Source organism: Nesoenas mayeri (genome assembly GCF_963082525.1).
Source record: "Nesoenas mayeri genome assembly, chromosome: 6".
Taxonomy (NCBI): domain Eukaryota; kingdom Metazoa; phylum Chordata; class Aves; order Columbiformes; family Columbidae; genus Nesoenas; species Nesoenas mayeri.
In genome coordinates this window covers 8,234,064-8,256,228 of record NC_137545.1, presented here as the reverse complement: position 1 = coordinate 8,256,228, position 22,165 = coordinate 8,234,064, and the positions used below count along the sequence as shown (strand labels likewise).

The 22,165-nt window shown below is 44.4% G+C and overlaps 1 protein-coding gene across 2 annotated transcripts in view; it reads right to left on the bottom strand.

Moving 5' to 3' along the window:
* Positions 1-21,094, bottom strand: part of ADARB1 (adenosine deaminase RNA specific B1) — a 60,919-nt gene extending 39,825 nt beyond the window's left edge. Inside the window, exons 1-3 of one of the 2 annotated variants that reach the window (XM_080347129.1) lie at positions 20,960-21,087; positions 8,368-8,484; positions 6,498-6,534 (exon numbers count right to left, since the gene is read on the bottom strand). The gene's annotated coding sequence lies outside the window, so the exon portion shown is untranslated. Of the gene's footprint in view, positions 1-6,497; positions 6,535-8,367; positions 8,485-20,959 lie in introns of both variants that reach the window. The other variant, XM_080347128.1, reaches the window with a different exon arrangement.
* Between the last annotated feature and the right edge of the window lie 1,071 nt (positions 21,095-22,165).

Genomic DNA, 22,165 nt, shown 5'->3' with positions numbered 1-22,165 from the left:
ACCGAGCCGTCTGTCCATGTTTTCTAATGAAGCATTCGCATCCTTTTGAGGTTTAACCGTATGTGTTTAAGAGTTAGGCTAAATATATTCTTGACACTGCTGTATTTCAACTCAACAGCGCAATTCCTGCTGCATACGAAGCCACGCACACATCATTTTCCCAGGATGGGGAGAGAGAGAAAAAGAACTACTAACATATACATAATAATTCAGTACACCAACAGACAGATTTTTGGTCCACAAGCAGCCACAGGCTCCTCACTTTGCTTGGCAAACAATTTCTGAGCTGATCTAGACTGACCTTACTCTAAAGCCGTCCTACCAAGGCTAAGATTAGACTTTGACACCCAAAGCAAGGAGTAAAGTACACTTGAGGTCTCTGAGAGCACCTCAGGTTGGAAGCTATGCTGGGAAGTTCTGTATTTTTCATTACAACTCCCCTATCCCAAGCGCATCACTACAGCGGGAACACTGTGCATTTCATAGAGTAAAACATCACTGATTTCCATTACAACTAACTTGTAATTAACCACCCTCTTAAAGTAAAAAAACACTTTGAACCGATTGTACTTAATAATGAAGTCCAAATAACATCTACTTTTGCTAGCAGATAACATTCACACAGTACATATAACACATAGGAGACAGCACTCAGCTGCAGCAGAGAGAATGAACTTTTCAGTGCTTTTTGTACAGATATTAATTAGGAAACTAATCTTCCAAACTTGCTCCCACTGTAGTCTATGTATTTTTTTATTATTATTATTTTTTCACCTGGCTTACAGAGGTACACAGATTAGGTAATTAAAATATATACATATATATGTTTTCAAAAGCCCTTCAATAGAAAATAGTGCCCATGTATGCATTCAAAAACTGGGGGTAGATTTTGTCCAGAAAAAGGACCCTGAACCCAGGCTGCTCATATAGGATGGAGCTTTCTCTCTTGCCAAGGCATGCTTGATTACTTCTGAAATCATTAATAATTCAGTTATCATTTCACTTTGAAGAAAGAACAATGTTTTTGACTTCTTTGACCTTCCAAATTCGTATTCGAGCAGGTTTCATAATGCAGCAAAACTGCAAGAATAAATTAATTCACTGCCTGTAAATAATCCATTTAGCAACAGACGTCTGGACAGCAGGTTTGAGTAAACTCACGAGTTTTATTCCTAAAATCCTGCTCTGGGACAAGAAACAACTGGAGTAACACTCTTTGAGACCACTGGAAAAACTAAGTTTGAGGGGCAGGGGGGGGCAAAAGGTACAAATAAAGGAAAAAAGCATAGTTGATGCTCAGAGATTTACAGAGCTTTCAGAAATAACAATACAGAGTAATCAACATAATATTAGTTAAGTGATTTGGGTTGGGTCAGTGCATACACATTCTCTATGTGGAACAGGACTGTGGAACAAGCCTGCTCCTTGGCTGCACAAACTGTTTTTTCTCAGGTATGCTGCTACAATAAATCCAGGGTTTGGCTTCACTGTGCTGGTGTAGCAAAGGGGATTTTTGCTTTTTACATGGAGTGACAAACCTGAGTTCAGCTGTTGGCTAAATGCACTCACCAAGCCAAGTGATTCTGCGATATTCAGACTACAAGCAGCACTGCAAAACACTTTCCTTTCCTAAACACATTCCATGCCAGCCATGCCAAACCAGACAACATCTAAATGTATGCTGGTTGAAGTGGGGTCATAGAGAAATACAGTAAATTCACGCTTTTAAGTCTCTCCTGAAGTCTCTGTTTCTCATAGAGTGTTTCCAAAGATGGGAAGAACACCAGAAGTATTTCAAAATGTACTAGCCAACAAAATGCTACTTGATTTTATTTCCCCAAGAGACTATTTGAAAGATTTTTAACTAAATGTCGGCTATAGCAAGTGTGCACCACATGAGTGCAAAGAGAGATATAACTTGCATTTCTTCAGTTTGAATATTCTGTGTATTCACTGCACACACAAAAAAAGTTGTGAAGGTCCCTTTGAACAGTTATCTTGGTTTAACCTCGTAATCAAGGAAAAACTAGATATACCTTAAAAGGAAAATTTAGCAGCTACCCAATATTGTATGTTAACAGAGAATGGCACTTATGCAAAAAACTCATAACCTGACAGATCAAACAAAACTGTTATTAGAAGGGAGTAGCAGTCAGAAAGCTGCAGCTTTAGAGACGTTTCATATTTGTTGAATATGAAACTTTGAAAGCTAAATTAAATAAAACGTTGGGAGATGTTGAAGGATTCTGTTCAAAATCTTTTACTCTATAAACCCAACGAGAAAACACCGAATTTGCATTTAGCAACGAAGGTTTGAACCTCACTCGTCAACTTCTACACATACACCCTCCCACCCAGCACTTTGTTTTGACCATCCATCAATTAAAGCGCTACCTTTCCGCTCCGATCGCTTCTTCCGACGCCGTCTGCAGCGCCGCAGGGCCACGCTGGCCGGGGTCCCCACGGTCCCCATGCTGAGAGTTGCGGCTGGAACAGATGCCATGAACCCACCGACACTGCGCCGGCCCCGCTGGCCGGCCCCTCCGAAAGAGGCAGAGGTGTCCTCCCAAAAGAAGCGTTACCCTGCACCTCCTGGCGCTCTCTCCAACCAGCCAAGGGCTGTTCTTGGAGCCACCGGATGCACCGATGCACAATCTGATGAACAAAGATGCGGGAGCGCAGGGCTCGTCCCTACCCGCCGCAAGAGGCACGTGTGACAATTAACCCTTTGGGAAGCAAAAGAGGCAAGGAAGGACAGTTTCTTAAAAGGACAATATCGAAGACATCCTTGCTACTGGGTGTGCAAAGGCAAATTTATTTTTATGTTGTTATTAAAAAGGAAGGCAACGCTTTGCTGTGGCTTCAGGCTTATACATATCTCAGAAAGAAGGAGTGACACAAGCAAGGAAACATTTATATGTCCTAGTGCATGAAACCAAGATACATCAGCATCCTTTGTAATTGTTTCTTGTGTTCTTAGTTATGTATTTCATATACTGCCTAGAAATGCACAATGTATATTTGTGAATAGCAGCAATGCACAAATATGCAAATCTCAAATAGGAATGTTTTAATCACACATTTTCCATATGAGCGTTTGTATGCTGAGTCTTACCAAGACACCTCCCGATGTCAGCATTAACCATAGCATTTTCCAGCCTTTTTATAAACAAACCAGCAACACGTGACACTATGGAAGGCTGTGACATTGTCCTGTTTCCCCAGTTAGAGCAACCAAACGAACACATGTTCATGTTGTGGGTCCTGCAGCTCAGCAGCACAGCAGCTGTCTGTTAATCCTGCCTGCAGATTAAACCCTGCAGGACAGAAAATATCAAGAAGACGTCTCTGACACGTCACCTCCACCTGCTCTCAGACCTTCATTTCTCAGTATAGCAGCTCTCGGCTCTTTGGAAGAGAGCACATGATCAAACATGGATAAACTCCAGTAGATGACTTACACAGACCATCATATTTTGACAACTAGCCAGGCTGGCATTTTTGGAAAAACACTGCCACTGGCATCTTAAATTAGCAGTACTTCACTCACCAAAACCAACGAACTTCCCCACTTACCTCTAATGAGCTGAAGTTCTATTTCAGCATCTATGTTAATGGTGACGACTGAGGACAAAGAAATATCAACTGGACCATTCATGCTCAGTTTACACAATTTAAAAAGAGAACTTGCCATGGTGGAACAAGCCACCAATGCCATGGTCATGCTACCACGTGTCCACCACCATCAAGAAGCTCGGGAGGAAATGAGTCCCATCATCACTTTCCCACCTGACCAGACCTATTTTAAGACCAAAGTTAGCAGTTCTGCACCTTGCTGATTAATGGTTTCAGGCCAAGTTTGACATTTCAATCCGCATTGAGCTGTGCGCAATGGGGAACGGGCAAGGAGAGTGAGGTATCTACATCTACATAGCCCTGAAGGAAAAGCACCGTTGATACACAGAGAGGAAAAACAGAAAACACACTCCTTAGAGGAATAACAATTCATTTTGCTCCTTTGAGCAAAGCACATACTTTGTAAAAAAGCAAGAAAGCAGACTGTGAAACCACTGAGCTCTCTACCATAATTCTTCCAGCTGTTGAAACTTTCACCACCTTGCCCTCACCACAGGCAAGAAAGACGTACATAACTATGTGTATTTCTCCTTCCCTTCGAGGAAGAGTTGCTACACTAGGTATTGAAAATTGAAAAGTGATTAACTTATCTGCCCTCAGCTGTTGGACATTTCACTCACAGGACTTGGAGGAGTCATTTTCCCAGCCTTACAGCTCTCTTTTCCCCTGCAGCTCTCCTCTCCAGAGCAGCTCCAGCTCTACTGACCACTGCTGCCCACAGCAAAGGGACTCTGGGCTGTGAGAATCAGGAAGATCCGAGATGATTTCAGCTTGAAGGACGACAGCTTGCAATAGAGAAATCAAGTCTCTACAACCTGACTACCAGATAAGGAACATAGGCAACGCACTTGAGAGAGAAACCCAGTGACCCACTGCACTCATTTGCAGTTGGCACATCGACGACAGTTTTAGGAAATACAAAATACGCAACCTGTTATATGTATGAAATTCAATCTTCAATGTTGGCAAACATATTGCAGAGTCTGCATGATTGGAACAGCGCAGGTTAAAGGCTGAGTGCGAGGATGCAAACACGACACAGCAGAACAAACACAGGGCATACAGCTTTAATGTGTACCTTGGAAGCATTAAATCCTTTAACATCTTGTATTTCACAAATTCAACACCCACAGAGGCATCAAGGAGAAACTGGACTGCCTTCTCACCACAGAAAAAGCAATTCCCAGGGTGAATTCGGTTACATACCCGCACACCTCGAGCGCTTCCATCTCACCCACATCACTGAATTAGGAATGCAGAGATGCTAAAAAACTGAGGTGTCCTCCATCAAAACTAACCCATGTGAGACCAGAAGCTGCACAGCAAGACGGATGGAAAAGTTCAGTAGCTTCTCAGTTCTCACCTCTATTTTCTAGATCATCGTCACAAAGCTAGCCTAGGTTTCTGTGGATTTATGGCTTGTGATAGATGGAGTTTTGCGTCACACAACACAAAAGAAACTCACTACTACTATTTTTCTTTTAACATATTGCATGAAAATCTCTACACACCAAAAACACCCTTGCAAATCTCATTTACTTACAGATTTGGCCACTATTATCATCTTACTTCATACACTCTCCGAAGAAATACCCACACACTGTGTTTTAGAAGCACTCTTAGTGATTTATTTTTTCCCCACATGCAATTCAGGTACTTGTCAAGCACAAGGGTGGCTTTACAGGCCAACAGCAAGTTTCCCTTCAAGTTTTGTGTACTGCAGCAAAACTGAATATACATTAGCAGCAACTGCTAGAATTTGTATAGGCTAATTACAGCCTAAGTATTTGCTCGGCACAGCAAATCTCAAAACACAAAGCTGCTGGCTGGACACAGGAACCCCAAGAGCTCTGATACCATCTGCCTCAGTTTGCAGTTCAACTCCTCAGGTGATTAAATCCACTCCAACAGCACCATCTACTGTTACACTACATAAATAATTGATTTTACATGTATTGCTCCCTTGACCCAGGATGTCTAGAGCCCAGCTCTGGAAATAACTGGCCATGTTTGCAGATTTATTCTACAGGAAACTATTTTGGAACATGTATTTATTAAGGAGTTTTGTATCCTTTGTCTGTATCCTTCTCAGTGGCTTAATCCAAGGTTTGAACATCTAATTTTGAACTTGCATTATTTCTGAGGAACTCCTCAAATACCCATGACTGTCAGAAATGTGTTTAAGATGTGTTTCCAAGGAAAAGGTAGAGCCATTCAGAGAAGAAAACTGAGCAGCCTAGATATCCCAGTAAATAACATTAGTATTTTCACCATCATTTAAAAGATAATAGATGCAGCTACTCAGTGCTGCTAAGGAAAATAAGAGCTTGTTGGAAGAAAAATCTGAAACAGTTTGAAAGGAAGTTAAAAAAGTCTCAAAAATCTTCAAGTTATTTTATAAATAGAAAAAAAATCCAGTTACTCGGGTTGGGTGATGTTTGGCATTAGGAGACAGACTTACAAATTGGATTTACTTCTCCCTTTCCTACCACAAGCAGCTCAGCTCAAACACCCAGCAAGCTCTGAACTTTTACATGCCAGCTTTGTGTATTTATTTTATTTACATGGATTGGACACAAATTTGCAATCAGGAGGGTAAGTAACGTTTTGTAACACATACATCAACCTGATAAAGTTAGATACATCTTAACAATCTTTTCTCTGTTTTCAAACTGTATTGATCCAGTATCTTTGAAGGAGTTTAGTCTACCGAAACAAATAAATGTTATATATAAAACAATAAAGTTTTAAGGAACTCTTTAAATACATTAAGATGAATGCTCTCTTCCAAGTTATTATTTGAATGCATCAATCAGAAAACAAAGAATCTCGCTATACATTTGCAAATACGGACTGCTTACCTTTTTAACTACTAGAGACACATGCTGACTCTGCAACCTGCAAAAAGAGGAAACACCGTCAGTATTTGTTGCTTTCACAAATTTAACTTAATTACAAATGACAACTCCCAATTTCAAAATGGAAAAATTCCTGATTCTGTAAGAATAAACAATACATATTGCAAATACACAGTCACACAGCCAACTCCCTTGCAACCCCAGCAAAGGGAAGGGGAGAAACAATTCTGGACATTCCTGGTTGGGGGAAATCAAATAAAAACATCAAAGCTGAAGATGCTTAGTGCTTGGGGCCATGAGGAACATCCCAGAGGTACAAGCAGCTACTCAGCAGAACTCAATCTGCCATCTCTGCACCTTCTAGCAGCAAGGGTCAGCAAAAACCTGGCCAAGAATGCCTTCAAATTAAAGTCAACTTCTGTGTTAACACAGCCAACTTATCCCGCGAGCAAATTTACAGTTGTCATCTTGTTAGAGGTTTTTATTATTATTATTATTTACATCTTAAATTTTGGTTTTGGTGGTTGATTTTAAACCATATAAACAAGACCTCACGCTACAACTCACTTCTCAAGCATCGGTTTCTTGAGACCACTGGCACTTGCATTCCCTGATGTGCCTGAACAGCTGGAAAATTCCTCAGCTACCCGCAGTGGGGCAGGAAAGAAACACTAGATGGAGGGTAAGGAGGACACAGGATAAGGACTGATGCTACAAGAAATATTATTTCCATAAATACAATTAAACTTCACGTCTGCTCAATCAGGAGCAGATGGTTTTATTTTTTTTTGAGATAGCCTCCTAGTTATAAGAAAATATGTATGTGACTTTATCAATGTGAAGATACACTGTTCAAAAGTGGTTCGGCAAATCACAGAAGCAACTTCCCAAAAAACCCAGAGTGTTTCAGGCAAGCGGCTGCATTCTACAAAAACACACACGCAAACCAGCAGCTGATCAGAGTGGGGACGCCACCTGTACCTGTAAAGGATTTTGATATTTGCATGTGGAAAATAACAAACATTCTCTGCTGTTACACTGCCCACAAGAGGGTGCTGACACCCTGCAAAATCTTCCACTGCATTCACATTACACAGCGTGCAGGGCTGTGGACGATACAAACAGTTTGGGTCGAGTTATACAAGAAGGGACCTGCCATAATATTTAAACTCCGTATATTGGAATATTGCATTAAAAAAAAAAAAAAACAAGATTGAACTAAAGATATTTCATTTTCCCAGCACTTCATGGTGGCGTTTTCCAATAATCCAGAAAAAATATGCCCATAATATTTAGCATGAGGTAATAAAAATGCCTAGAAAGCTCAATGCGGTGTAATTGAAGTCAGTTTACCTCGCTGCAATGGACTATATCCACGTCCACCAAATGGGGATACAATACATACAGCACCATGATTTACCATTTCCTTTAATATTTTCCCAATGTCATAGCCCCACGATCACAACAAATCTCTTCCAAACCCCTGGAATTTGAGCTATAAACTACGTGATATGGAATTCCAGTATCTGTGGAAACATCCACCAAAAATAGCTTCTTTTTTCTTTTAAATTAAAGGAGTTTTGTCATAATTGTCTTTATACACGAGCACTGCACATGCACGAGCGTGCCTGTGTGTCCCTCCAGTATCTCATGGTGAATTTCCAATGTAATTTAAACTTGCAAGATGCTACATGTTTTAATTCAGTTCTGTAGGGTTTTAGGGGAAAAAAATGTATGGCCAGTCACAGAGACCTCCCAAACACCCACCCACAAGGGACAGGAGGTGCCACCTTGAGGCACACACTGACAAGAACCACCCAAACCAGGTAACCACCTGCATGCACTCATGAAAAACACCAGTTCCAATCTTTACATGTTCATGGTTGGACTCGATGATCTTAAAGGTCTTTTCCAACCTATTATGGAACACAGGGAAGAGATGTCTTCATGGCAGGTTTTGCTCCTGTCCCCGGAACACTATAGTGTTACCCTGCAAAAGAAGACATGGCACATCTTTCCATACACAAAGGGGACAAGTCTCCGCCATAAACTAGAAATTCAGTTCAACAGCACAACTAGAGAACTGGGTTTTCCTCTGGAAATAGTTTTTCCATCTAAAGTTAACATATATGTGTGCACCTTCCTTAATTTATCAGACTGAATTAATGAAATAATAGCCCAAATCCAAACCACAATCCCCACATCCCTTTTGAATTGCTCATTTAAAAATTCTAAAATAAATTGGGAAAGACTAGCAACCAATCATCACAATGAAAAAAAGTAGTTTAGGAAAAAAGGACATATATGCCGCAACTGGAAAATGCAGTAAGCGCAGCTCTTACACAATACAAAGCTGCTACATATTGTCTTCCCTTTGCATAGAACAAACTCTTTTTTTGAACTTATGTATAGAAAGTATCTGTAAGACACTGAACCCAAGTTCACTGACACTTCAAAAGCTACGAAAATTCAGTTGCTATTAAGCAACTATTCTGGAACACTCAAAGATTCAAACCTGTTCAGGAACAAACACAGACAAATCATTTTTCCAAATGTTCTCTCGCCAAAAGCAGTTTCACTTAATCCCGCAACACCAGCAAGGAAGTTTTAATTTCTGATTTTTAACATGGTGATCTCTACATTTGAAAAACTGTATTAACAACATGTTGGTGTACTGGTTATTTATGAGAACTCAAAGCCTCAATATACAATTTCAATACTGAAACAACGTTATTTGAAAAGCAAAGATTTTAATGTCACTCCTCCTCTCTACAGGATCACGACACCCCATATATAAGAGCAGTTACCTTAGAAGAGAATGTGACTGAAGCCAAAGAATTATTCACATTAGCAAAATCACCATAAATGTCTTCAGGGGAATCTATGCTTTAATCTTGGGGGTTTTTTTGTGATTTCACTATAGCTAATGTTTAAACATTTACATTACTCATTTAGCTGCTTTAAACATTAGTCAAATTGGAACAGTAAAATAGCGCAATCTTAAGACTAAGCAGCGACTTTTTAAGTGCAAAGGAGTTTAAGCAATCAACTGAAAGCAATTTCACTGTTCTGTATTAGCACTTTTTAGACAACAGCTACAAGAACAAGATTAATCTGGACTACAGACTGCAGAAAAGAATTCAGGCTAGAGGACTAGGCAGGGGGTTCTGCTTAACACACCCCAAAAAAACGCCTGTAGAACATCCTGCGTGCTTGTTCTACATGTGTCCAGCGTACACCAGGGGACTGCGAACCCTTCTTCATTTGAACAGCAGCGATTTGTTAAGACTTCAGAACAAGGCAGGCTGAGTATTTTTGTTCTTACTTCCTCCCTAGGGCAAAGAAGCACATGAGCTACATGGGTATTTTGTAACCTAATATTAGACTTCAGAAAAAATGCCTCAGAAATTAAAGTTTGGGGAAAAAAAAAGATACTTATCACTCAGTTTAACTGTGCTTGAAACCATGACATTATGTCCTGCGTTAAGGACATCAGAATATCTTCTCCAGGCTTTACCATAGGAAGTCACGCCCCATAGCCCTTAAACATTAAGTTGACTGCTTCGGAACCACCGAAACAACACACTTGATTCGCAGACTTGTGCTTTTAAACACAGGAAAACAAGATCCAAGGGGCACAGGCATATCCACACACACAACTGACTGCAGGAAAATAACAAAAAAACACCATATGCAGCTCAGCCACAGAACTCCATTAATTTTATCAGCAAGGAGATTAGAAGGCAACTTGATTGCAGTTTATAGTGCCTACATGAAGATAAAACAGCAGAAGAGGGTGCTGCAACTTCAGTAGAAAGAATACATCAAGATAAAATGCACAGGCTGAAAACAGGGATCAACATACATTGTTTGTGCACATTTGAGGCACCCTATGCAAGCAGGCAGGTTGTAGTCACCGACTGTGCATGCTTTTTATTTAAAAATAAAAAATGTTATGCATTTAACATGAGAGGGTTTCAGAGCTCTTTACATTACAGGAACTCCAGGCACAGGGAAATTAAAAGACCAGGGAAGAAAACTGAGTCATGTTCTTTTCCCAGGCAAAGGACTGGGGCGTGATTAGCTGGAAATGATGCTGCCGGGTCAGTTGTTTCCTCACTGCTTCCCTGTTCACACATCTGCACCCTCATTGTGCCCTGGGCAGAGCCGGGGGGGCAGGAGAAGGGTCCCAGGGAAGGGGAAGAGTTTCCAAAGGCAACGCAAAGCACCCCATGTTTGCAACTCAAGTCTCACCCACAGTCTGTATCTCCGTGGTGCCGCCTTCCAGGACTTTTGCCTGTGTGTCTCATCACTGCAATGTTTCTGGAAGAACCAGCTGCTGGACTTCTAAGAATAGGGAAGCGCTACCTTTCACTTCTAAAAAATCATATTTCTGCTTTTTCCCCACTACAAATATGAGCAGATTTGAAGAATGGCAAGATAATTTTTGAGAGGGTTTGACCCCCAGTCAGTCTTCCCAGTTTCTTGAAGCCTTTCTCAGAACCTGATAGTTGCAGCTGGCTGTTGGGAATCTCTCTAACACAGGACTGACTCGAACTGTCCCTTTCAGAGTAGCTCCATGTGTTACTCAATATTAAATATCTGTACATTCAAAAAAAAAAAACCCAAAAAACCCACCACCAACCTCACTTATGGTGTAAAATCTGACTGCCATCACCACTCTGGTGTGTGGGCAGAGTGTTTGCCATCACAGAGCATTAGACATTTTACAGCCATGTTGTGCAGAAACGGTACTTACCACCTTCTTACTCCAAAAATTGTCATAGATTCCTGAATTTGACAAGATCAGCAAGGGAAACACCGGGTAGAGCTCAGATGGGGCAGGAGAGGGAGGGAAGCTGCTGGCATGACCCAGGCATGGGTCAGGATGGCACGTCCAGAACGGAGCCCTCCCTGTCCTGCATTACTGGCATACAGAAAACGCTTGGAAAAAGTCTTGTATGTTGTGATTCATGAGCCAAAACTACAGCTGAGGGCAAACGGACCAAAACTTGTGAGTGTATCAAGACGCTGACTCAAGGCTACAGAAGATAATTCTGATGCATCATCCCCATAGGCTGAGTTGTCAGCAGGTAACTCATAAGCTCCTTTTCATCAGTCTTTTTGAGTTCAGATAAAATTTCATAAATACGTTTTCAGATAATATAATAATGCTGAGTATTGAAAGCTCCTCCTGATACGCAAAGGAAACGAGGCTAATGGGAGCAAAAATACTTGTGCCTACTTTATCTGCTAACTAAATTACACAAAGTGGCCCCAGAGAATCTTAGGGCAAGACAAATCCAAAACTACATGTATTTAAGGGGAGGAGAATTAATCTGTGATGAAAGTTACAGATAGAAAGTAAATTTTTTCTTTGCTTTTGTGTGTTTGAAAAGTTCCATTAAAAAAATATAAATAGTAGGGCTGAGAAAATTTGGTTAAAGGACTTCTAAGTGATATGGTGATAGATGAAGAGCCCTTAACTGTCAGGCTGTGCTTTTCCCTGCCCGATGGAGAAACAGCTGGCTTATATTTCAAATGACCAATATTCAGGTCATTCCAACAAAAACAGAGGGAAACACGAACATAGAGTGTTTAAGACTGAACGCAGAGGTCAGCACATGCTGGAGTTACAATTCATGGCTAGCAGATTTTGTGCATGCAACGTTCGGCAAAAACCCCAAATACGGGATCTAGATGATCCCAAAAATCAAAACAATGAGGCAGCAGGGCATGTAGATAAGTATTCCCCATTCCCCCGGCACATCAGCACAGGAAGCGAATAACTCAAGATGTAAAATTTGCTTCAGGACATTTCAGTGAAAGAGCCATTTAATGCCATCAAGACTACCTAAGCGATCTCAGTCACCGAACCAAAGAGTACATTAGTCTATATGTAAAGAAACCATGTATTGAGTGGAATTTGGATTATGCACCCACTTTAGTGACCTTTTCCTGTATCTAAATTTAGACCGAATTTTTTATTCTGGGCAAAGTACTGAACACAAAAAATTATATATATGCACGTATCTCATACATAAGCATATACTGCACACACTTTCTGTGAAGAGGAAGCTATTCACTCAGAAATATAAGGGGCTGGCTGACTTTAGCTCTGTGAGGTAAAACCTCCCATAAGAACACCAGCAACATCCAAACAGAGATCCCAAAGTCACTGATTCAAAACCACCCCACCACACACACATTATAATCCTCACTGTCCATGTTTCACAGGACAACCACAACATCTCCATATCAGAGGGACCTACACAAGTCTCAGGACAATCAACCCGCCCCAACGCTCTGCAGGCAAAGGGCTGGTCGTGGGTTTAGTTAAGACTTACACGAGACGATGGTTACAGCAAATACCTCACAGTGGCAGTGCAGTACTCAATGTTAAACAATTCACTCACGTTTTGTCAAGACAGTCCACTGTCTAATTGTTCTTCTGGGTCGCCTAATCAGAGCAAACCTGCAACTAAATGGACAGCATTAGCGCTTTCTACCTCTTCCCAAGCAAACGGACTATTCTGTCCTTTGAAGGTCTGTGACCTTCCAAATATTGGCTTTTGTTTCTTTAGGATTCAAAGCAGCTTGTTCTGTTCAAGCAGTCCTATAGGTCAGGTGATACTCTGGCAAGAGAATAGCAGTCAATAGCTATATTCCTCAATGGAGCTTTCACTGCAAGAATCCAATGTTGTATTTCTAGTCTCTTCCACATTCACTTAAAGCAATCAAGAGCAGCGTTTAGCAAATGTTCTCACAGCTGTCAGGCTTAAGACTGGAAAACCATCATTATTTTAAAGTAAACCTCTTGAATGAGTTACTGAAGAAAGAACAAATTGAAAGCAGAAGAAAGGACAACTGAACTTGAAGCAGGATTATGCAAAACCAGCCTCAGAAATATCCTGCTTCACCTAACACTGAGACTTCACCTGCTGACTGCTAAGCTGGACTGAATCCTACATGGAAAGCAGGCAGTTTCACCTCAGAAAAAAATGCACGAGGAGGCCCAAAGAAACAGAAAAATGAACAGAGGCATTGGGAACACTGTCTAATAGTGCTGAGTGTTTTGTGGGTTACCAGAAAAGCTACACATCATGATCTGAAATGCAACGATGGGAAACGGGGAGGCTGAGAAAAATGCACGGAGTCATAGGAACACCAGCTATATTTATTTAAGCTCTGTTATATTTACTCTGCCTCCAGGAAACGTGACCATGGCCTAATGTTCAACGTTTATATTTCTAGCGTGCTGAAGCTCTCAGCACAGCGAGGAGCAGGTAACGCAGCGACCGCACAAACTCGGCGCCTTGGGGTGAGCAGCCCGAGCGCAGAGCAAGACCCCTCCCGCCCTGCAACATGTCCCAACACACCGAAACTGGGAGGGCAGGCGGCAGACCCGGTGCGGGGCCGTGGTTCCCGCCTCACGGCGCGAGCGGGAAGCTCCCGGCGCTCAGCGCTGCTCGGCACCACGGAGAGCTCCCTCACTTCCTCCCTCCGCTGGCTCTTCAGACCCGAGGGGAGCCGAGCGGAACTCTTGCGAGAGGAGACTGACAGATGTCAATCACCGCCTTGGGCTCCTCCAGTTGATGTGCCGTCCAAAAAAAGGGCAAAATATACAAAGTCTGCCGCCATGCAAGTCATTGTCGTTTCAAAGCGGGAACAAAGCGTTTCACAGATGGTATCTAAGGAATTTGTAGATGGAAAAATCACTGCCAATGGCACAGTACAAGAAGCTGTGCGCATGAAGAATGATACTGTCTACAAAAAATATAAATAAATTATCATCTTGGCCCTAAACACGAGCCAAAGCCCAAAAGAACTATTTTACTTCCAGGCAAGTTCATTCATAGTTCTTATTAAGAGTGAACCTGGTTCCTTTATGAACTCAGGAGCAGCAGGAGGAAAAGCATATAAGAAGATTACGTTAATACTATATTTAAGCATATGTAAGGACAGTGAATGAAATACTGATTATTCACTCAATTCAAACAAAAAAACCCCAAACAATCACTTACTAAGAATAGCTTTTGGGGGATAAAAGAAGAGAAACTAGGCTGCACCAGAAAAAAAAACAACATAGACACAGCTACAGTAGTACTCGCTATCCCTCATTATCCGCATTCATCAGCGCTGAGGTCTACGGAAATCAACTTTGATATAAAAGCATCAACGGGGATAAACCACCCAAAGGCTTTCAGGCTAATGCGCCCTTTGCACAGACGGGAGGTATTTCCAACTCATTATCATTATCATCTCGGGAAATACAGCAGAGCCCTGAGTCTAATGTAACTTCTTAGATTTTTTGCAAAAAGGTTCAAAGACATAGGAAAAAAAAGAAAAGAATCAGACTCTGCAGACTTTACTAGGATGGAAGGACCTCATGAAACAGAGGGAAGGCTACGGGCTTGAGCCCCTGCTGGTCTGAGCTAAGGTAGCCTACAGAGTTAAAAGAGGATTTTCTGCACTTTCTTGAAAGCTTTTTGGCCTGGGAGACTTTGCCCCTCTGCCTGTACCTTGTCAGAAGTACACGCGCCCCTACCGGACCCCGGTGCTTCTGCTCGAGTCAGCTGTACTTTTCCATTTCACGTTCTTAAGAGCTGCTAACTCAGCGAAGGGTCCCAATTTAGCTGCTGATTAATCGAAAGCTGGAGATCATCAAAAAGCACATTCCCAATGCGAATTAAAACGCTAGCGTACACACCCAACTCACGACTGCCAGGATGGCTGGTTTGAGTTAAGCATTAATTTCCAGCTCCACTTTGTTACCAAAACACAGCATCACACGACATCAAACTGCAGAACGCTGCTTGGCGCTGGTACGTGGCAGGAGATAAAAAGCATCTGTAAAAACACGACTACAAGAACGTCTGTAAAATTCACATTAAATCTCAGGAAAGCACATGTGCTCTCATACTAAAATCGAAGTGAGAAACCAGTGCTATGTCCTATACAGATTAAGAAGCTATCGCAAGGGAGATCTCTCCCTACATAAAAGCCCTTGCTAATGTCCATAGTGCAGGAAACACATCAAACACGTGTGTTACCAAGTTCTTTCCGGGGTGTAAGCTGAGCAGAGGCTCTCAGGGTTAAAAAAAGTGGCAAAAGGGACAAACTAGAAGTTTCCTCCTCCTCCTCCAGCGTTCCAATGAGAGCTCCATGAGCAAGCTTTAAAACTCAGGCAGCACAGGAATGATATAAACCCCTTTCCCCACACAGATAACTTTATTCTGTTGCACAGATTTCCTGATGTACAGCCCATACCTTGGTGTTTATATTAACCCTGGCTGGGGTCTTCTGCTGGGGCTGTCCACATTTATTTTCCAGCTAATCTGCATGCACATGCAAATTTCATTAATGAAAACATAAGGCTGATCATGCTTTTGAATTCAAGATCCCACTGTGCTCTTACTGGGAGTCAAAGTCATTATTATCATTATTATTAAGTACTCGGTACCAGTGCTCAATATTTGAGGTGAAAAATAAAAACTCATTTTGATTCAGAATGGGCTTTGTAAACAAAGTTTTAAAAAATCTGCATTTAAAGAAAGAAGTTAAAGATAATTTTTCCCCTCTAATAGTTTCCCAGGAGACTGTGCCCAAATATTAGAATATAACTAAGCAAAGGAAAAGGTAGTGAAACTTTAAACATAAAGACTCATTTGCTGATAAAGATGAGGAGCTGAGTAAATCAGCCTAAATAAAAATCAACCTTATATTAGACCGAATGCTTTCAGCAGAAGCCCTTCAGAATGGAAGAGGCAGGTACTTATTATCTCTGCAAATCTCACAACTTAAACAGATTAAATGGGAAAAAAAAAAAGACTTCTAGTTGAGGCTGCCTCACAATCCCTATGTAAAAACTTCATTTTCACATGCTACATCTGACAAAGAAACTAATGTTTTCCATACTTGCTTGGTCTCTTTTTGATCAAATTTTAAACAGTTCTTCTCTTCCCAGAGTTGATATGACAAAATTAATAGCAGAAAGGAGGAGGAAGAGCCATTAGGAAATTAGGAGTGCTAGCACACGTAGAGTTTGGAACAATGATAAATTGGCACCGGTACAGTCCTCAAGCCTAATATTACCAAAGGCCCATCAAAAAATTGTTTATGCAACTTAAAGTATTATTGTAACAACAGACAGTGAAGTAATCAGAGAGTATAACCTGACACACAACACCAAACTCATCACCAAATGAGGAAGATTTCTACTTTCCTTTAAATTCAAAACATGGCATATTCCTCCCACGTTTTCTCTGAACGAGAATACCCAGGATACTCAGCATCCCACCTGCAAAACGCAAGACACAGGTCCGAGAGCTCCATTCTGTTAGAATCTCCATAAATTAAAAAAACACATTTAAGAAAAAAAAAAAAACAAACCAAATACATCCTGTTTCAGAAGCCAAAGTAGAAAGGAACATCAGTATAAATATCTTAAATTCATACTGGTGCCAAAAGGAAAAAGGTGATGCTCCTCAATCCCCCGAGCAGACCTTCCTCTTGCATCTCTGCCAAAAGGATTCTGCGCAGAAAAATCCCGACCCGAGTGGTTACGTGGCACCTATAAAAGGACATTTTCCCGGACAACTGCAAAAGCCTTTACAGTGAAATTTCCCTCCCCTGTTTCAGTCCCAAGGGTCAGGATGAAGGACAGTACCCAAAACCTTTTGTTTTCTTTTGTTACCTATGACAATGCAAGATTGCTCATCAGATCATTCCTCACCACTTTCACAGAGGAAAATAAGGATATTCAGCTTCTACCAGAGCTACTTATGAAACTTGGATTTCCTGTTTGTCTCCCTACCATGAAGATCCTCTGATGTCTAATAACACATTTGCACTCCGCCAACAGCTTTCCTTCCAGCAGAGCACTAATCTGAGAATTCCCCAAATGCAGATTCTTGTCCTCATACAACTTCTCAGCACTTACCTTTGACAACTCTACTCTCTTGTCAAAATCTGATGGACTTTTCCATGTGTTGACCAATTCCATCTGGAGGCACTGACAGTGTGATGCTTACACAATGGGAAATTGAGTTCGGAAACATACGGGGTTGTCAGGAGTTCCCAATAAAATAACACATTTGTTCATGAAGCAAACCTGATTTAGGAGCATGGGCAGCATCCTCACTTTAATTCCCTTTGCAACCACAACTCCTTGAGAGGATAGCTGGCTGGGCCATCACTCTGAGACAAGCTGGGCTCCCAGACTAATATCAGTTATGTGGGTTTCTGGTTTTCAAATACATAGATGTGCTGCTTCTTTGGTCAGCTACAGACCCCAATACTCACAGCTGGCTCCTGCCGGCTCCCAGAGCCTGCTGACAGCCTCTTCAAGCATTCAAATTGCAAAAACAAATACTTCTCATACCTACCATACAAAAAACATTCACTAGAAGGGCTGAGAAAATGCACTCTGCTGTTAAATGGTAGTGAAGAGCAAAAACAGCCACACTGTAGGCAAACAGGAAAGAAACTTGCTTTAAAATGTCATTTCATTTGCTTACATAATCAATCCACCAAGCTGTTGTGTTTTTTTCTTGGTCACGCAACACTTTATACTATAAAGGCATTTCCTTTAAAACCAAGGTAACATAAATAACAGCTTCTACTGATAAATACAGTCCAAAACCACTGTTTTAATCTTTGATACTTAAACTGAAATCCATAGTGCGGCAGCTGGATGGCCTGAGTTTCAAAGGTGCCAAGCGCTTACTAGTTCCAGAAGTTGCAGAAAGAGCAAGTGCTCTCTCTCTTCATCAGACCACATCCTGAGATGCTCAAATATCCTCACCTAGTGTGTCAGGGCCCTGTACCCACTGAAAGGGCTTCAAATGCAAGAGGCATCAACCTGACAAGTCATGCTCATTGCTAGCACCTGGAGAGAAGCAGAACGTACACATTCAGCCCCATTTTCTTATGATAAACATGATAAAGGTACTGCAGAAGGCTTAAGTGCTTATAGTAAGCAAGAGGTCTGCCGTTGAAGACTTGCGGCACCTCATTTCCATTCCTAGACCCCATACAGCCCACAAAAGGGCAATAAATTCTCATCAGAGCAGATAAGTCTGAATAAGCTGGGGGCAAACACAAAAACAGCCTGACGTCTGCAAACCTATGAAACACCACCTGCTTCAGACACTAAGCACAATGTCCTCCATGGTACCTTCTCAGAAAACAAGTCTTCATAAAGCAAATTCCCCTCCTGCTGAAGGAACTGGGCTGCTTTCCCTCAAGCTGAGGAGCTGGTGCTTTCGCACACAAGCTGCCCCAGAGAAGCCTCTGCCATTACACTGGTTGCTGAAAAGGAACTTTAAGAGTTAGGGCCACCGCTCATGTGTAACGCTCTGATAAAACGTGAGAAAATTCCTCGCACAACCCTTTGTCTTAATTACCGAAAGCAAGAACTGCCCATTGGCACAGCTGTGCCTCAGCAAACCCGGGGAAGGCATCCTGGGAGGCCACCCTTGCGGAGCCGAGCGCCGCGACAAAGAGCCCAGCACGGGGCTGTCACGCTTGAGCTACTCTGTGCTCTTCGCACGAAAACCCTGGACCTACCAGCACCAAATGCCAGCTGATGGAGCTCGGCAATTAGCTGAGGACGCTGCCTCGAAGCAGAAGTGGTGCACAGTCACCTAAGCCAACTGCTGGCCACGTTTCTGCGAACACAGCAATGCACGGAGCAAGAATTTGGTGGGAATGACAAGACCAGTCAACCTTGCGCTGTGAAGCTTTCTGTCCCGCCACGCCAGCCCCAAACAATGAGGTTTACTGAGCTTTTCCTCTGGTCATCACGCAACCATGTGCCATAACGGCCAAAAAACACATTATTTCCTGCAGGGAAAAAAAAAGCCAAACAGAGGATTTGGCATAACCCCCAAAACCATCTATCTTTGACATCCTAAAAGTAACAATAGTCATTCAAGGCATGATCGTTTATACTACAAGACTCATTACACAGAAGGCCTGACTATTTTTAGAGGTAGATATCACTACGATTGAGTGCTAGATAAACCCAAACAATTATTTTAAAAGGGTATTCCATCACTAATTATTCTAAACACTTTTCGCACTGGGCAGGTTGGCCTGCTGCCCCCCTCAAGCATAACAGCTCAGAGAACAAGGCTACGGCTTCACTGGCGTGACGCTCGAGCCGTGGTGACAGATAACTCAGAACAAGCAGCGTGTCCATACGAGTCCAACCATCGGGGTGAGCCTGTCGCTGCTGCTGCAAGCCAAAAGAAAACCAAGACGGCAATCTTGTTTATGCTACAAAACCCAGGAAGTTTTAAAGATTCCCTGAGGAATAAACACGCTACAAACAGTGGCGAAAGTCCTTGAGCAACAGCACCGCATTCGGAGCCTCAGGACTCAAATAAGACACAGCACAACGCAGAAACATCAACTGAGGTTTGCTGCTGCTTGAAAGAACCTACTGGAGATGGAAAAAAAAAAGAAGTTAGGCTCCCGCATGCAGACATATCTGCCCAAAGAACTAAATAAAAGCCCAGGCCAAGCACATTTTTCCCTGAGATGTGAGAGGCGGGAGGTGCAGCCGGGGCAGAAAGAGTGGCAAGAGCTGCCCCTTGGCCATGGGCCAGCTGGGCATCCTTCAGGCAACCCAATATGCCTTCATTTCTAAAAAAACCACACATTTTTAAAGCAAACCGGACTTTCTGCACAATAAGAGATATTTTCGACCGCAGTTTTCTTCCAACACAGCCTCAATCCAACCAAACCCAGGAGGAACCACAAAACCCAAACCCACCGGGGGCCACAGCAACAGATGGTACACTAGAAAAAAAGACAAAAAAGGGGCTTCCAGCGTATTTTAACCAGGCAGGAACAGGAGACGCTGCGAGGTGAACCCGCATTTCACGCCCGAGCTCCTCTCGCAAGGACGCGCCCGCCTTCCCCGCTGCAGAGGGCGGGCGGCGGGGCCGGGGGCGCCCGGTCCCGGATCCCGGGGGGGGCAGCCGGGGGGGACAGCCGAGGACAGCCTGAGGAGAGGGAGCACAGCTCGGCCACCGCGACCGCCGCGCTCCCCTTCCCCGCCTGCTGCGGGCTGCGGGGCGGCAGAGCGCCGGGCAGAGCCGCCGGTCCGCAGGCAAAGGCGCCGGGCTCGGCGGCCGAACCGCCGGGTGGCCCCCACGGGGTCGGCGACCGCGGCCAAACTTCCCGCGGCGCCGCCACCCGCTCAAAATGGCTTCGCCGCCGCCGCGGCCCCTGACCGGGCAAGGCCGCCCGGGCGCCCGCCCCGGCCCCGGCCCCGCCGCCGGGCACGGCCGGGCCCCGCGCCGCACTGCGCCCTGCGAGCCGGCGGCGGCACCCCCGCGCCGCCGCGTCCAACAGGTGCGGGGCGGCCAGGCCCGCCACCGCCGGCACCTGCCGCCGCGTCAGGACCTGGACAGGTCCCGCAGGGCGCTCCCGCCGCCGCCGCGTCCCAGCCTCACCTCCCCCGCCGCCGCCGCCGCGCCGCTGCCCGGGCCCCGCCGCTCCGCCATCCGCAGCCCCGGCCGAGCCGAGCGGCGGCCCCCGCTGCGCCGACACCGACACCGGCTCCCGCGCGCGCCTGCGCGACACCGGCGACACCGGCCGCGCGCGCCCCCGCCCGGGACGTGCAGGCCGCGCCCCGCCCGCCAGCCGCGCGAGCTCCGCGCGGGGGGCGGGGCCGGGGGTTGCGCCGCCGATTCCCATTGGCGGGAGCCGGGCGGGGCGGGGCCCCGAGCGGCGGGGAGGGCAATAGGAGCGGGGCGGGGCCGGCTGCTCGGGGAAACGGCGCTGATTGGGCGAGCGCGGCGGGGCGGGGCACAGGGGCGGGGCCAGGGCCGGCGTCTCGCTGGTGGCACCTGCGGGTGTTTTGGCCAAGCCGCGGGGACACAGCGGGACACGGCACATGTGTCACTGTTCCTCGCCTCTCGGTGCTTCTCAGGCCTGGGCCTGGCGTCGCTGCTCTCGTCTGCCCTCCTGAGCGCTTCATCGCGGCCCAAACTCGCGTTCCCCGCCACAGCTGACCACAGACACCAGCTGGCTGAGCAGCAATCTTCCTTTCCCAGCTTCCTGTCCCTCTGAGCTTACTGAATGAACACTGAAAGTTATCAAGTAAGCCATCAGCTCATTTAATATTGATTAATATTACCTCGGGTAATATTTTCCCATCTGAGAAGCTCCATTAAGCGCTGTCCACTGCAGCCTTTTTGCCTGGAGCACAGTTTCCAGAGCCGAGGCAGCGATCGCCCATCACATATAGAGGGGGGACAGCGGACACCCCTGGTCCCAGCTGCACATGACGGGAAATCTCAGGGCAGAAGCGAACCCCCCTGCAAAGGCATCAGTTCCATGCCCAGAAGCAAAGGGTAAGCTGGCAGATCCAGCCGAACCGCCAGGAACACCCATGTCCACCCTGCAACTCACGTCCTGGGGCACTTCATGGTCCTCTTCATGGCAAAAAAGGTAATGGCTGTTCTGCACTCAGGTGTTTCTGGTGAGAAGAGCAAAGTGTTAAGCATAAAGTCAGTGAAACGCAGCGCATATGCTGGAAACATCAGAAGAAGCAGCCTCCTCCGGGGGAGCAATGGGACACGTGGCCGTGGGCTGCACCAGCCCCAGAACTCTGCAGTGGGTCAAAGCAAAGACCAGGGGTACTGAGGGGACCTGGC